A 16,385-nucleotide genomic window follows, 5' to 3' on the forward strand; every position below is an offset into this window, starting at 1 on the left:
ACTAGGACTCTTCTCCAAACTTCTAAGTTATAATAATGACAACCTCTTCCCTTTGTTCCCCAGGCCCTATGAACTGCTTCCTGCTCTTGCTACCTCTCTGATAGCTTCATGTTCTTTTTGCCTTTTCAATTAGTTAGTTAACAATCCTTAATACCTAGTTAAACATTCTCTATTTTAAATTCACTCTTTTAAAATAATTGGAGCCTCAGGGGAAGATGTGCAGCTGGCAGAGCCTTGGGGGCACGACCCTGGCCTGGCAGAGCTGCAGAGGTGGGGCCGCTGTCCCAATGGGTCTGGAAGGCCAGGCAACAAGCCCGAGAGGGTTGTTCTGACTTAAGATCTAATGGGATTTACCTTGTTGGGTCTTGTACTTACTTAAAACTTATCATCCCCTTCTTTCCTGTTCCTCCCTTTGGAATGGGAATAGACATTCCCATGTCTAGTCCCATGACTGACCCACTGTTGTATTTGGGAGGCACATATAACTTGTCTGGTTTCACAGGGTCACAGCTGGAGAGGAATTTGCCTTGGGATGCATCACAACTCTAGTCTCACTTATAATTGATTTGGATATTCAGATGAGAGTTTGGACTTTAGAGTTGATGCTGGAATGAGTTGAGGCTTTCGGGGTTGTTGGGATGGAATGGATGTATTTGGTATGCAATAAGGACATGGTTTGGAGGGGGGCCTGAGGCAGAGTGCTGTGGATTGAATTGTGTCCCCACAAATTCATATGTTGAAAGCCCGAATCCCCAGTATGGCTCTCAGAGAGCATGGCAGAGAGATCTTTCCTGGCACAGCCTTCTCCAGGCTGTATTAGGAAACTTTCCTCTAATGCTAGCGACGAGAATCAAAGAACTCACAAATTTAGCACAATTGAGACAAAGATGGCAACTCTTAAGCGAACCGAAAGTGGTGAATTTTGTTCTCATTTGAATGTTCATTGGACTTAAGCCTATTTGCTGAGTATTTAATTGTTAAGGAAAATAACTAAACTGCAGAACAAAATAAAATGTTGAAAATATATCAAGATTGGGTCAAAAAGGTCCCATAAAATTTAAGGCATCTGATTTTCTCACAGTAGCCTGTATGTTTCATATTCTGTTCGGTTTTCCTTTTCACATGTTGGCCTCATTAGGTTGGGAGCATCTTGAGGGCATGGCTAAGGGCTCTTTAGTCACCTCTTAGTGAGATCTCTTAGTATCCAGCACTATGGCTGGGCCATGCTTGATATTTAATGCAAATTGATTAAACTTAAACTTCAATTCCGGAAAAGGGCCTATTTCAACTCCCCATAGCCAGTATCATTGCAGACCTGTCAATGACCCAGGACAGAGCCCGTAGATAAAGGCACAGCCTGGTGAAAGGGGTGTCCAATTTAGACATAGAAATGACTTTCCGTTAAGGTGGGTTATTTTGAGAGGGTTAGAGATGATTTACATGCCAGTCAGTCAGTCAGTGGCCAAAATGGTTCTCATGTCTGGAGAGAATTTATGTCTCTGCTCTTCTTTGCTGAGGTTTTGAAACTTTCGTTACTTAATAATAGTTGCTATCTGTTTAGCACTACTGCATGTCAGGTGCAGTGCTGAGGGCTTTACACATGGATGTCTCCTTTACTGACCACAACAATGCTATGAGATGGAGAAGCCATCTTACAGATGAAGAGTCTGAAGGTCTGCAAAGTTAAGTAAATTGCCGAATGCCGTACTGTGGGAAATGCAGTAACAGGGATTAAAATTCATGCTAAAGTTTGGACCCTTTCCAGTGGTCTTCTTTCCTGCTCAAGCAGAGCCCCTCGACCCTTAGAATGGGATGATGCATTTCCTGACTCTCTCTCCACACCAGGATCCTTTCTCTATGTATAAAAACTCAAAATCCCAATATCCCTCTGAGAAAGCTATGGCTAAGTTTTCCAACCCCCAGATTGAACTGGTTAATACACCCTCCCCTGCTACATGCCATGCTGGAGGGAGCAGTTTGCAAAATGGCAATGGAGGTTCAGAGTGAGCAGGGACCTTTACTTTGTATGCCCCCCAACCAACATCTTTTGTCATCTCTGTACTTGGAAGGGCTGATATGATTGACGATTAACTATGTTATAGATAGACTGCTGATTATATAGGGCACCTTTAATAATATTTTCTCTTTTCATTTATATATATTCACAGTGCCAAGCAGCAGCATTGTTAACCCAATCTGAGGATCGTGTAAAAGTCCTTCCTAAATGGCTTTGGAATATGTTGAAATATTTCTACCTGTTTTTATTTAAATTTTTTTAATGTTTATTATTTTTGAGAGACAGAGCATGAATGCGGGAGGGGCAGAGAGAGAAGGGGACACAGAATCCGAAGCAGGCTCCAGACTCCAAGCCATCAGCACAGAGCCCGATGCGGGGCTCAAACTCATGAGCTGTGAGATCATGACCGGAGCCAAAGTTAGACGCTTAATCAGCTGAGCCACCCAGGCGCCCCATATTTGTAAAGAATCATAAAGATAAGAGCTACTGGGTCACGTTTATTGTATCAGGTTTCCAGTATGTTAAGGCCAGAAGAACTTAAGTTAATTCAGAAATCTCTGGATAACATGGATGATATACCCGTAGATATACATGAAAATTTCCCTTGAAATGGAGATGCAGAAAAAGTAGATTTTATTAATCCAGTGTGTTTCTTATTTTTCATCTGTCACGTAAAGGTGTATTGAAATTCTGTAGCTTGAAACTTCAAACAGACTTGATCACATTTCTTTACCCTGGGTGAAGTGTCTTAAGGGTGAGAAGGCCACCTGGCTGTTTCAGAATGACATTGATTGGAAGTCCCCGTCCCCCAACTCCTCTGCCCCAAGCCATGCCTTATCTTATCATCAGCTGATCAGGTTCACTTTAATTCTAATGGTACAGAGGTGACTCTCTCTGCTGGATGTATTTACTCAAGTTGGAGGTTGTTGTAAGACTGAGTCCTCGGGAGAGGTGATGGCACGGGCGTGACCGTGGCATCCCAGGCCCTGCACCGGCAGTACTACTGCTGCCATGTTGTAGCGTCCTATGCTTGGGGGTGATGATAGGGGTGTCCTTACAGGCTGATCCTTCAGAGTGATTTTAAGCCTGCTCTTAACTGCCTCTTTCAAGCATCATTCTTCTAAGTTGAAGATTTTGTGCTCCCTCTGCATCCTCCAAACATTTTAAATTTAAAATATAAAAGAATAGTATGATGAACTCCCATCTACGCTTTGCTTTATCTCTCTTTCTATAAATATTTTCTTTTGCTGAACCATTTGAAATTAAGTGGCAGGTATGATCTTCACTCTAAAAACCACATGTATCAGCCAAGTACAAGGACGCTGTTCTGCATAGCCATAATGCCATTATCACGTGCAAGAAACTTAACCTTGATATAAAATCACTGAGTATAGTTCATGTTTAAATTTTCCTTAGTCCTTAAAACATCCTTTGTAGCTACGTTCTTTGGGCAATGTAATCAAACCTTTAAAACCACTTTTGTGCTAGATGAATTCACACATAATTGGAAATGTCATCTCAAATATTCCAAGACTGAACTTTGATTAATTTTCTACTTCAAACCTAAGTCAATAGTCAATAGTGTTTCATCTAACAATATATTGAAACATGTGACATTTGATGTTAGTACTTTTGGAACTGTGGAATAAGGCATGCGCAATATTTTCAATGTGTTAAAACTAGAAAGAAAGAAAATTTCTTTTAGCTGTTTTTGTTGTTCTTGTTGCTTTTTTTAAAAGCCATGTTAACCATTTTTAATTGTAGAGTTTAGTAGTGCTCAATATATTCACATTGTTGTGCGCCAATGTCCATAATTATTTTCATCTTGCAAAACTGAAACTCTGTACCCATTAAACACTAACTCCTAGGTCTCCACCTCCCCACTGGCCCCTGGGAGCAACACTTCTACTTTCTGTCTCTATGACTTTGACTACTCTAGGTACCTCATGTAAGTGGAATCACGTAGTATTTATCTTTTTGCAACGGGCTTATTTCATTTAGCAGAGTTTCCTCAAAGTTCATCCATGTTATAGCACCTGACAGGGATTTCCTTCATTTTTCAGGCAGCGTAATGTTCCATCCTATGTAAATACCACATCTTGTTTTTCCATTCACCTGTCAGTGAACTCCGTTGCTTCCACTTTTTGACTATTGTGAATAATGCTGCTAGGAACAGGAGTGTTGTTTTTCTATTTGAATCCAGGATCCAAACAAGAATTTTGCACCCAATATTGTCCTAACAAATACAATTTCTGCTAAAAATCAGCTAGTGTTGACTTATTGCTAGTCACCAGGGACTCAGACTCTATCCAAATGCACATGGATTGCATAGTATCTTGTGCATGATTGAGTTTGATAAACCTGACGCTAAACACAGGAACTCATAATGGGTGTTGGTGAGTATGAGTGCACCTCACTTCTTGATATTAGCCTTTCACCCCTGGCTTTTCTCCATCTTTACATCCCTCCCTCATTCTGCCTCAGGGAAAATGGTGAGTGAGGAGATAGAAACTGTGCGTGCCTGATCCAGAGTCTTCCTTTCCTCTTCCTTTGGTTTCTGGCTACTTTAATGTGCCTTCTGTTTTGCAATTCTGGGGGTAAGGTGAGAGACGGGGGCTGGCTCTGTTCCCGCGTTGGCACAACTGGGTAGATAATCTGTTGATTATACAGTTTGTCTCCCCAGCTTAGCTAGTACACAAGTATTTGGCCCACGTCTCCTAACTCTTTGTTTTACTTGTCAGTTGGTCCATCTCCAGTATGAGGGGCAAAATATTGCTTTTTATCAGACTTCTTAAAATGCCTCAGTTGTCCGGGGACACCTGAATACCAAACTTGACCATCTGTTTGCACAGTGGACCTCCTCCTATTGTATAAATCTGCTTAGGACAACAAGTTACACTTTAGAAGATGGTTAGATCTCTGTAGATCCATGTAAAAGAAATATGGTATTGCCAAAGGGTTGTTAGGGTTGAACTAATTTGGCTTTCCCCACTCTAGGGACATTCCTGTTGAGGTTACTAATGCCAGTTATGAGAAGTAGAGAACTCCTCTTTGCTACAAGCACAGGGAAAATTTTACTCCATTTAGAAAATAAGTTATTTTTCATTGCTGAAAACATGAGACAAGCAGAAAAGTACAAAGAATAAAACAAAAGATACAAAAGATTATTACCCAGAAATAACCACTTTTCATGTTTTAGTACATCAGTTTTATCTCCAACCCACATCTCCTTTGAGCTCTAGACTGTGTATCAAACATCTCACTTGATAGCACATCTTGAATGTCTTAGAGTCCACATTCAGCATGACCAAGAATAAACTCATACTCCTCTCTTTCAAACCTGTTCCCTTAGCACGTTTTCCATACCAGAGTATTGGTGTCTTCCTTCATCCAGCTGTTCATACTAGAGACCTTGGCCATTCTTGAAAATTCTTTTTCCTTTACATTCCATGTCCAATCCTACACCAAATTCTATTGATTTAACTTTCCTTTGTGCCTCAGATTCATTACTTATTTCTGTCCCCAGCACGACTCCCTCGTCATAGGCCATCTGGATTGTGATAGATTCCACAGTGGTCCTTTTCTAGCTCACATGCTGGCCCCTCATAATTTGTTCTCCATACAGAAAATATTTCCAAAGTGCAAATCTGATGGTATCTACCATACCCCACCCTCACTTGCTTCCCCACTGCCTCAGCAGTAGACTCTGGACCCTGGCATATGATGCCCTGCAGACTTGGCCTATTACCTCTCTGGCCCCATCCCACACCATTCTCTGCCCAACTTTCTTTACTTCAACCACATGGCTTTTTCTCACTTCCTTATACTTGCTGCGGTCTGTTATACCACTGGGCTTTGCCCACACTGTAGTCCTGCTTAGACAAACCTTTATGAGATTTGTTTATGCACAGTCGTCCATCACAGCTCAGTCACCAGAGAAGCCTTCACTGACCTCCCCAACCAGATCAAATTGCCCCTAATAAAGGTTCTCCACCAAGTGCATCTCCATCCCAGCATTTAGAATGAATGCAATGTTTGTGTGTACTTTGTTTTTTTAAACTTTTATTTAAATTCCAATTAGTTGGGGCACCTGGGTGGCTCAGTTGGTTGAACGTCCGACTCTGGATTTCAGCTCAGGTCATGATCTCATGGTTTGTGGGATCAAGCCCCCCGTGGGGCTCTGCACTGAAAGTATGGAGCCTACTAGGGATTCTCTCTCTCTCACTCTCTCTCTCTCTCTGCCCCTCCTCCACTCATGCTGTCTCTCTCAAAATAAATAAACTAAAAAAATAATAAATTCTAACTCAGTTAGTTAATATATGGTGTAATATTAGTCTTTGAGGTACAATATAGTGATTTCACACTCTATCTGTGCGTGTTTGTTTCTTTTCTTCCTTTCTTTTTTTTAATTTATTGTCAAATTAGTTTCCATATAACACCCAGTGCTCATCCCCACAAAGTTTGTTTCTTAATGTAGGTCCTTCCTCACTAGACTGGGAGCTTCTTGAGGGTGGGAACTGTTTCAGTATTTTCTCACTATGGTATCCTGAACACCTAGAACATACTCATTAAACATTTGATAAATAAGCAAATGCCTTTCCTTCTGGCCTTTCATATACACTCACATTTGCAAAAATAGGAACATACTCTCTCTACTGTTTTATAGTTTTTACCCCTGCTTAGCAGTGAGTGAACATTTGGTGGCTATTCTTTGACAAAACTCACTCCCTGGAATATTTGCTGCTTACAGTTTACTCCATGACTCTTCATTTGGGAAGTCTACTTTAGAGTTGGAAATGGATCGCGGACCTGAAATAGCACTGGGTGCAGCTATGATATCTGATCCTCTTTCAGGGCCTATCTCTGCACCTGGAGACATCTCTGGTCTCTGGAGAAAGCATACGACAGTGGTTAGTATGTGAAATCAGATAGATGAGGTTCACAGCACTGCGCAGCTTCTGTTTCACTGAGGTCTGTTTGGATGTAACGAACAGTTTCAATCAAGCTACTTCAAGAAAAGTGGGATGTAGGCAGAAATCTCCCTGAAATCCAAGAGCAGAACCCTAACTAGGGCTAAAGGGTAGATTCAGAATCAGAGTGGCCTCAAGACTTAAGCAACAGGAGCCATTGACTCTCTACCTAGTCTCTGGGTGACCTGTCTCAGCTACTCTCTTCATGTTGGTTTCAGTCTTCTCTTCTTACCTTCCAGGTCTCACTGCTTCTGCTTACTTACCTTCAAGTCTCTTATGCTTTCCAGAAGTTGGCTTGCAAATGTCTTTAGTTTGGTTCTGACTCTATCATCTGGTATCTCTTAATGCTTCCTTATGCCTCCTGTTTTTTCTCTCAAATGGCAAACTCTGTGTTTCTTATTTCAAATTAGAGAGAGTGTCTCTAATTGTCCTGTTGGATTTAAAAAGATTTTTTTATTTTTTCTTTTTTAAATAGTTTATTGTCAAGTTGGTTTCCATATAACACCCAGTGCTCATCCCCACAAGTGCCCTCCTCCATGCCTATCATTCCCCTTCCCCTCCCCTCCACCATCAGTCTGCAGTTTGTTCTCAGCATTCAAGAGTCTCTCATGGTTTGCCTCTGTCCCTCTCCCTGACTATTTTCCCCCTACTTCTCCCCCATGGTCCTCCGTTAAGTTCCTCCTAATCCTCCTATATGTGCAAACATATGGTATCCGACCTGTTGGATTTTTTCTGAGCCAGCTGTATGTGTCCCTAAACTAATCTCTGTATATACATGGCTGTCTTTGGATGGGTGCCCCCACTCTAGTTCAAAAAGCAAAGGGGAACAGCAGAGTCACGTAGTAACCCAAATGGCTTCCTAGGCAACATCAGTCTGGGCTGGGAAGTTTTCATTAGGATGTGGCCTAGGCAAATCAGATACTATAACTTGACTTACCTAATACAGCCAGTGTAACTTGCGACAAAGTGCCCAACTTAAGTTTGGAGTCTCAGTTTCCTCAGTTGTAAAAAGAAGAAAATAATCCATTTTATCAAAGTATCAGGATAAAAGGAAATAGGATGACACAAAGCGTACAGAGCACTTAGTCCAGTAACATCTTAACAACTGATGCTTTCTATAGTAATAGTGTCATTTATAGTGTATTAAGATACAGTTGACCCTTGAACAACACAGGTTTGAACTGCATGGGTGGACTTATATGCAGATTTTTTTGCAGTACAGTGCTGTAAATGCATTTTCACTCTATGATTTTCTTTATGACCTTTTCTTTTCTCTAGCTTGCCTCATTGTAAGAATACAATGTATATAATACATATGTTTTATAATACATAAAATATGAAAGATGTGTTAATCAACTATTTATGTTTTTTTTAAGTTTATTAATTTATTTTGAGAGCGAGCATGAGCAGAGGAGGGGCAGAGAGAGGGAGAGAATCCCAAGCAGGCTCCATATTGTGAGCGCAGGGCCTGATGCTGGGCTCAAACCCGCAAACTATGAGAGTTGGCCAAAACCAAGAGTCAGACGCTCAACCCAATGAGCCACCCATGCAGTTCTCAACAATTTATGTTACTGCTAAGGCTTTTGGTCAACAGTAGGCTAGTTGAGTTTTCGTGGGTAGTCAAAGTTATTTGTAGATTTTCAACTGCACAGGGTTTGGTGTTCATGATCCTCGTGTTGCTTAAGGGTCACCTGTATTTGTAATTAACATATATTACTATATTATATATATTAATATAATTGAAACAATATATTTTAAAATTGCCTCTAGTTAGACTGGGTTACTTCTGGGAAGAATTTCCCAATGGATAAATTCTTCTATGAATTGTTGTCACTCTGGGGAGAACAATATTTCTGATGCACAGGGTGGAGAGATGGGAATGTTTATTTCCCTGGGGAGATGGTGTCCTATGGGCCTCCCTACACTGACTACATGGAAGTTATTCAAGATAACACAGGACAATAGACAGCCTGTAGGTACTAACAAAAGCCATTGTACTGAAAGAGCTTTTGGTCTGAAGCCAGAAGCCAGATTTAGACTGAAATACACATACTTTCTTTTATATAGAAAGTTTTGAGTAATAATAGCTAATGCTTTCATAGGGCTTCATATATGTCATACATTGTTTTAAAGGCTTCACATATATTCAGTCATTTCCCCTTTTCACAACACATGGAGGTGGAGACTATTACTACCTCCAATGTACAGATAAAGATACTGAGACATTGACCTGTTCCTAAAATCCTTTCAATAAACTGACCTTACTTTAACCTTATGTCTCTCTGTAGTCCTTTGTCCTCTGGACACCATGTGTGGCATTGCTGTTCCTTCAGGACTGGAGTCTTGCCTCAGTCTTCCAGCTTATTTCCAGGGCTAACATTCTTCCATGAACTTCAAACCTGAGGGCTGCCACCAGAGCTAATAATAACCCGCCCACCCGCCTTTTTTTTTTTCTAACAGTCCAGAGTAGTTTTATTTATTTATTTTTTTTACATCTATTATGCCATGAATTCATAAGGAATGGGTCCTAGAAGTTCAGGTTCCTTTGTGTTGATTTCCACAAAGTGTTCTTCCCTGGTTAGAGGAGGCTGGCGTTTCAGCTTATTGGGGCTCTGGGTAGGTTACACCAAGATGTACTACAGTGGCATATTGATTATTCTGAATTGAAATTACTTAAGAAACAGCCAGTGCAAGAGGAACACTCTGACTTTCTTTTGTCTCCAGAAAGCAGGAAATAAATCTTTCATGTGAAAGGTAACTTCCCTGTACCAAGAGGTATAAAGACATCCTTACAGTCAAAGATTGGAGATTGAGGGCCAAGAAGGCTATATAAACAAATTCTGTTTAGATTCTCCACTAATTAATAACCAAACCTAAGTTTGTCTTATCAATTCATTAGAAATTTGTTTCTTTGTCTAAAAAGTATAAAAGCTACCTGCCTTGGTTACTTCTTAGGTCCCATATCTATGGGATCTCCATACATATTAATTAAATCTGGTTTTTTTCCTGTTTATCTGTTTTGTGCCAATTTAATTATTACACAAGCCAAAAAAACCAAGCAGGCTAGGAAAAAAATTTTCCTCCTTCCCAACAAGTTGAACCCAAGTACTTTTTTTTTTTTGGTTTCCTTCTTTTTCTGATTATTTTCCTTCACAGGAAGCTATCTTGGTTTTTGGAATGCTTAATTTGCTCAATATATACATTAGTTCTCTTGGCAAGACTCTTTTCCTTAACTTGTTTGTTTATAGCAATGCCAGCAGTATGCTGGGTAATATTGTAGATTCTTGAAATCTTGGCTCTTGGCTCTCTTGGAAGCTATCTTGGCTCTTGTAATGCTTAATTTGCTCAATATATACATTAATTCTCTTGGCAAGAATCTTTTCCTTAACTTGTTTGTTTATAGCAATGCCAGCAGTGTGCTGGGTAATATTGTAGACTCTTCCAGTTTTGCTATGGGAACAGTTGTGAGATATTCCTTTTTGAGCAGTGCTATTCCCTTGATGTCTACAACATTGCCCTTCTTCTAGATTCAGATATATGTGGCCAAAGGAACAAGTCCATGTTTTCTCTTTTTAAAAATTATTTTATTTTATTTTATCAATTTATTTTATTTTAAAGATTTTCTTTTCTTTTTAAAAATTTTTAAATGTTTATTTATTTTTGAGAGACTGAGAGAGACAGAGTGCAGGCAGGGGTGGGACAGAGCTCAACAATTTTGTTGAGCAAATTTGGCCAAGAGGCAAACTGGGACAGAAAACCATAATGGGGCAATGAGTGAGAGCTACATGAAGATAAATGGTTCAAAAATAGATGTCTTTTGGGAAATTCTCTTTTTGAGAAACCTGGAATTGCAATGAGGACAAATGTAGAAGCTAGAAAGTACCAAGTTGGGCTGTAGATGTGGTTTCCATAGTGAGTGTTTGGAGGTGAGGCCAACATTGGAGTCTGTGGATGAGGGGTGATATGGTGGTTAGTGTGTGTGTGGGTCAGACAGAGGAACATCCTGGTACTGTTATGTTTTTGTCCAGGGAAGCCCATTTGGATGAAAGGAGCAGAGGCTCAATCAAGCTATCTTGAGAAGGGGGAATTTAGGGATTTAGAAATTCAGAAATTCTCTGAAATTCAATAATAGAGTCTTAACAGGAGCTGGAGAGTGGCTCAGATTCAAGGTGACCTCAGGACCTCCATAGTCTAAAGGGGAAGGTGGTATATGTTTAATAACTAGATTTTAAACAGACAAACAGACTCTGATTTATAGCATGTACCAATTTCTATGATGTAAATACTCCTATCGTGGCCAATTTCAACCAACATAGTATCACTGAACTTGAAGTTGGGAATAAATACACACAACTCTCTCTAGTCAGTTTCAGTCTATTTCAGAACACCAAATGTTAACTTTATTTTTTTCCTGAACATACCAAGTTTTCAAGAAGGTGATTTATTATTATTTTATAATCAGAAAAAGAGTAACAAAAGTTACTTAAAAATAAATATAAATATATGGAATGTGGGCTGGTGTATTAAGGACAAACTTCTCTGATTTTGCCATTTGTTGAAGGTCAGTCTTAACTTTTTTTGGCCCCTGGGACCACCTTAAGGCCTGCAAGCAGGTCTGGTTGGGCTCACAGCTACCTTCAAGAAGTCACTTCTAAATTTTGACTCCCTATTTTGTGGACATTGTTGCAGAGAGAGGCTGCTCAGCATCACTTGGTGGGGGTCTCGGGAACCCCTGGCCTTCCTTAAGTTCACGTCTGCAAAGGACATTCCAGAGTGATGTTCAGGGACCATGCTCGGAATAGAGTTTGGGAAAACTATAACCAATACATGACAAGTCTTTCATTGTATTGACTAAACCATGAAAATTTAGACTATGGAAAGTGTTTGCTATATGTGGCATTTATAAGAGAAAATAAAGCCTTGACACAGATCTTTTAAAAATAGTCACCTCCAGATTTAAATTATGAAACACTTGGCTCTGGACTTGGCCCTGTACTCAGATTTTGGTATTTCTGGGCTCCCCACTTAGATCAGCCTTATGTTTCTTCTCATGCAACCTTCCAACTTCCAGTTTCTGACTCCAGCAGGCTCATTGTTCTCTTATGAAAGCATTTATCTTTTGTTACTATTTTGCTGGGACCAGGTTGTCAAGAATAGTTGGCTTGAGGGGCCCAGGACTAGGCCTCTGATGGGCAGGGGCCTAGAGGCCTTGGGCAGCCTTGAATGAGGCAGGGAGGAGAGAGACCAAGCCATAACATCTGCAGGATGGGAGTGGGAGAGACTGGGGTGTACCACCCGTGGGCTGGGGATACACAAGTGAACCTGACCTGAGGTAGAGGCTGCAGGTTCTCTGTCCTCTGGGTCCTCAGGTATTGGAACCAGAAGGAGATCACAGGACAGAAGGTAAGGCTACTCTTGTTTGAGGCATGAGTGGATATTCTAGTTATTTTCCACTTACAAGCACAAACATACAAAGTCTTGATTATGCTCCTTGAGCCTGGGGTGGATAAAGCACTGGCTGAGGAGCTGCAAGTCCTGAATTCTTGCCCCGTTTCAGCTACTAACTGGCTGTGTGACTTTGGGTGAGTCACTTAATCATCTGGGTTTATTTCATGGTCTGTTGTTTGAAGTAGTTTTAGGCCAACCAGGAATGACTGTTGAGGATTTGAGAATTCTTCATATTGGACCCCAAGTGGCCTGCCTGTAACTCTTTCCTGTTGGGTCTTACTTGACTCACTGGAGCCACCCTCTAGTTTCTTCCACCTGATAGCTTTCCAAATCCCATATCAGAGTCCTTCTTTTTCCCTTTGTTAAATACCTACAGAGCCTCTGACAGATTCACATATAACAGTGGTTCTCAAGGAATAGAGCTGGGACCAGGACCAGCAGCAGCAGCACCACTTGTTAGAAATGCAAATTCTCAGACACCACCCTTGATCCACCAAATTAGAAAGTCTGGGGTTGGGGCCCAGGTAATGCTGATGCATGCTTCAGTTTCACACTGCTGCCAGAGGGCATGGGTCCATATCCCCTCACTGGCTTACTCTCTTACAATTGTACCCCATTCTCCAACCCCACCCCTCTCACACACCTTGTCTTCCAGTTGTATCTAATGGCTTGTAGTTCTCCAAATACCCTTTGTTCTCTTATACCTCTGAGTGTGTTCATTCTTCCTTTCCCTTCCCCTTTTCTCTCCTCACAAATTCTTCTTGTCCTCCCAGGTCAGCTCACATATTACCTCAGCCATGCAGGAACTCCTCATAAGAGAGCCACTGGTTACCAAGGCAGGGCTCTTCTTCCAGTTTTTGATTATTCTTTCATCCAACCATGAAATCTGTCTATCTGTCCCATAGTTCTTTACTGAATCATATGTAATTGGGCTTGTGCCAGGCTCTGGGATGTAAGATGACTTGACTTGTGAGCTCACAGCTTACTGGGGAAGACAGACCAGTAGCCAGGTAATGACAATACAGTGTTTTAGTGCATCTGCCAAAGCATGAGCACACACACAAGCCTGCAATAAATGTAGGTATGTTGGGGAAGCTTTATGAAGGCAGGAGAGACATTTATCTTGAAGGATAAGTAGGCATTTTGCAGGCAGCAAGGCAAGTATGAAGTCTAGATCTCCCTTGGTAGGATTTAGACCCTGAAGCAAATCTTCATTTGTTCACTCTGCCTCTCACTCTGGAGAAATCAAGTTAAAAATGAACTCATGTTAAATGTATATGTGTGTATATATTTCAATTTTTTTGACAGGAAATATGAGGTCTCTGAATCAGAGAAAAGATAATTTATTACTCACAGACCATCTTCTTACCAATTCCCTGCATGCTTGTCTCTTTAGATAATGTGCAGTGGGGTTGCACCACAAGAGATGAGCATGAAACCATGAGACTCGGAGCTTATATAGATATGGCAGCTGGCACATGAGTCCATTTCTGCTTCCTCCACCCCCTCCTCCTCCTCCTTTTCCTGAGAGAGAAACCTTTATTCTGGAATGTAAATAAATCCTCTCTGGGGAGACGGGGAGCAGTCTCTACTTTTCCTTTTCTACCCTGTAATATAAGTACATGGCTTCAGATACTACACTTGATCTTAACCAACAGGCCTGAGAAGTGATAAGCAAATGGCTTCAGGAAGAAATAAGTCCCTAAAGCTCCCAGGGGCAATATACTATCTCTAACTTCTGAGGTATGTTTTTTATTTAATCTTCCTTCAGCCAAGTATGCCAGTGCTCTGTGCTCAGAAAAGGAAAAAAAGGGGTCCTTCTCATCTCTGGGATAAAGCAGTAGAGGCAGTGGGTTGTTGGCAGCGGCGATGTTCAAGGAAGTGTTGTCTTGAAAAATATGGCAGGCAGAGGCCCAGAGCACTCCAGGGGTAGCTTGTGATGCTTTGGTGCCATTGCAATTGTGACTCTTTCCTAAAAAAGCAAGCATGGTCTCACTTGACTTTGTGAAGTGCTTCTGTCAGTGATGGGTTAGGTGCTTGAGCACTGAGGTGCAGCAGCAGAGAGCAGGAGATAGAGCTGACTGGACATCGGCTGGGTTGGTGGAGAGAGACTCTCAGGTCAGGGAACTGGAAGGTGGGGTCCTCTGACTTTGATGCATCAAAGTCACAGTTACCCTGGAGTGTTTCTGGGAAAGCCCCTGCTGGAGACTGGGATTCTACTGGGTCACTGGAGAACAGTGAAAGGTGAAAACATTGGGCTTTAGAATCAGCCAGATGTGAGTTCACATCTCAGTTCTGTCACTCAGTAGCTGTGTGTCTTAATTTGTCTTCACCACAAAGCAGATATTAGACAAGGATTGGGTACAATTAGTTTATTTGAGAAGCACAATGATAGGGTGAGGAAGTGAGATGGGAAGGGTGGAAAGCCCTTAGAGGATGAATGGGTTACTACTATGGGCAGCTAGAGCTCAGTGCTCTGAAAGTCTTATGATAGACAGGGTAGGATGCACTTCAGTAGCGTCCCACCAAGAGATAAGGAAGCTAGCATTTTTATCTACCAACTCCTGGCTCTCAGTTGCAGGTCACTCTTGGGGGCATCTCTGGTGAGCCCACATGCTCTTGTAGCTGGAAAATGGTCTCAGGCAGAGTGATGCTATTGGTGTGCTTCTGGGAACTGTCTGCAGGTGACCTCCAGGATGAAGTGAGGGGCTATGGGCAAGATACTAATTATGTGATCTAATCTGTCTTCATGTCTCCAAAATGGAAATCATAAAACTTAACTACACTGAATTGGTGGGAAGAGTAAGTGCATCAGAGTTCATAAAATGCCTCTCATAGTTCTTGAAGCATAGTTGATAATAAATGATAGCTTTAGTAGCATTAAGTTAACATGACAGAACATTGGCTTTTCCTTTGTAGCTGACTTAAGACTTGTTTCTATCACGGTAAGTTGTGTTAGAGAGGACAGTTGTCTGGGGTCAGAAGGGGCAATCTGTGGTTTTAGGAATAGAGATTTCCATTGAGTGAAGCTACCCATTTGCATGGAGACAGAATCTATTCCTTATAAGCATTATAAAACCAACTAACTAGCCTAATAAGATATAATTATTGTTTTCCCAGTATTAAAGCTTTTGCCAGTGGCTTGTACATTTTGTTGCTTGGTAGGGAAAATAAAATTTCCACAGAACAGAATTATTTTGCTTGTAGCTATAAAGAATATTTATCAGTTAATGCTAAATCTCAGAGCGTATCCAGGTTGACATGGATGCCAAACTGGTTGTGTTTTTAACCTTTGCACTAAATCTAATTGTAGGTATTATCACATCTATGGTACAAGTCTGTACAGGCATCCCTACTAGAAGAATGTAGGGGTGAGGAAAAGGTAACAGTTAACTGCTTATGTCAAGGGAATGGGGTGAATGGACTTGGAAGGTCTATGAAAAATAATAAGGGAGCTTGGTGAACAGGATCCATCATGAATGGAGAATTGAGTTTTATTCTTATTTTGTTTTATTTGAGGGGGAGTTGGAGTGGAGCTTAATATGGCCAGTGTTGTTCAAACTTTGAGAGGTTCTGGGGACAAGGTGCTATGAGAAAGATTGGGTCATGTGTTGTTCTCAGTTCTACCAGAGGTGGTAGTTAGAGTCCTGGGGGCGAAAGTGCTGAGTTACTCCCAGTTGAGGCCTGCAGGGAGAGTCAGAGTGTGATTGTCCCTGTGGTGGGCCTGGGCGGTCAACGACGTACCAGCCCTTCCCCCTCCTCTGTGCTAACAGGCCCTGATTTTATCTATCTACTCCTTGATCTTGGGGAAAGTAGACTGGAACCAGCAGGTGAATCATGTTTAGTGCAAGAGTTTGTTATTCCATTTGTATTTCCTAGAGTTTGGTCTCAGGTAGTCAAGTGACCTAGAAGAAGCCTGATGGTGATTTTAGGAAATATTTTCTCTGTGG

The sequence above is a fragment of the Crocuta crocuta genome, unplaced genomic scaffold (assembly GCF_008692635.1).
Source record: "Crocuta crocuta isolate KB4526 unplaced genomic scaffold, BGI_CrCroc_1.0 scaffold70, whole genome shotgun sequence".
NCBI lineage: Eukaryota > Metazoa > Chordata > Mammalia > Carnivora > Hyaenidae > Crocuta > Crocuta crocuta.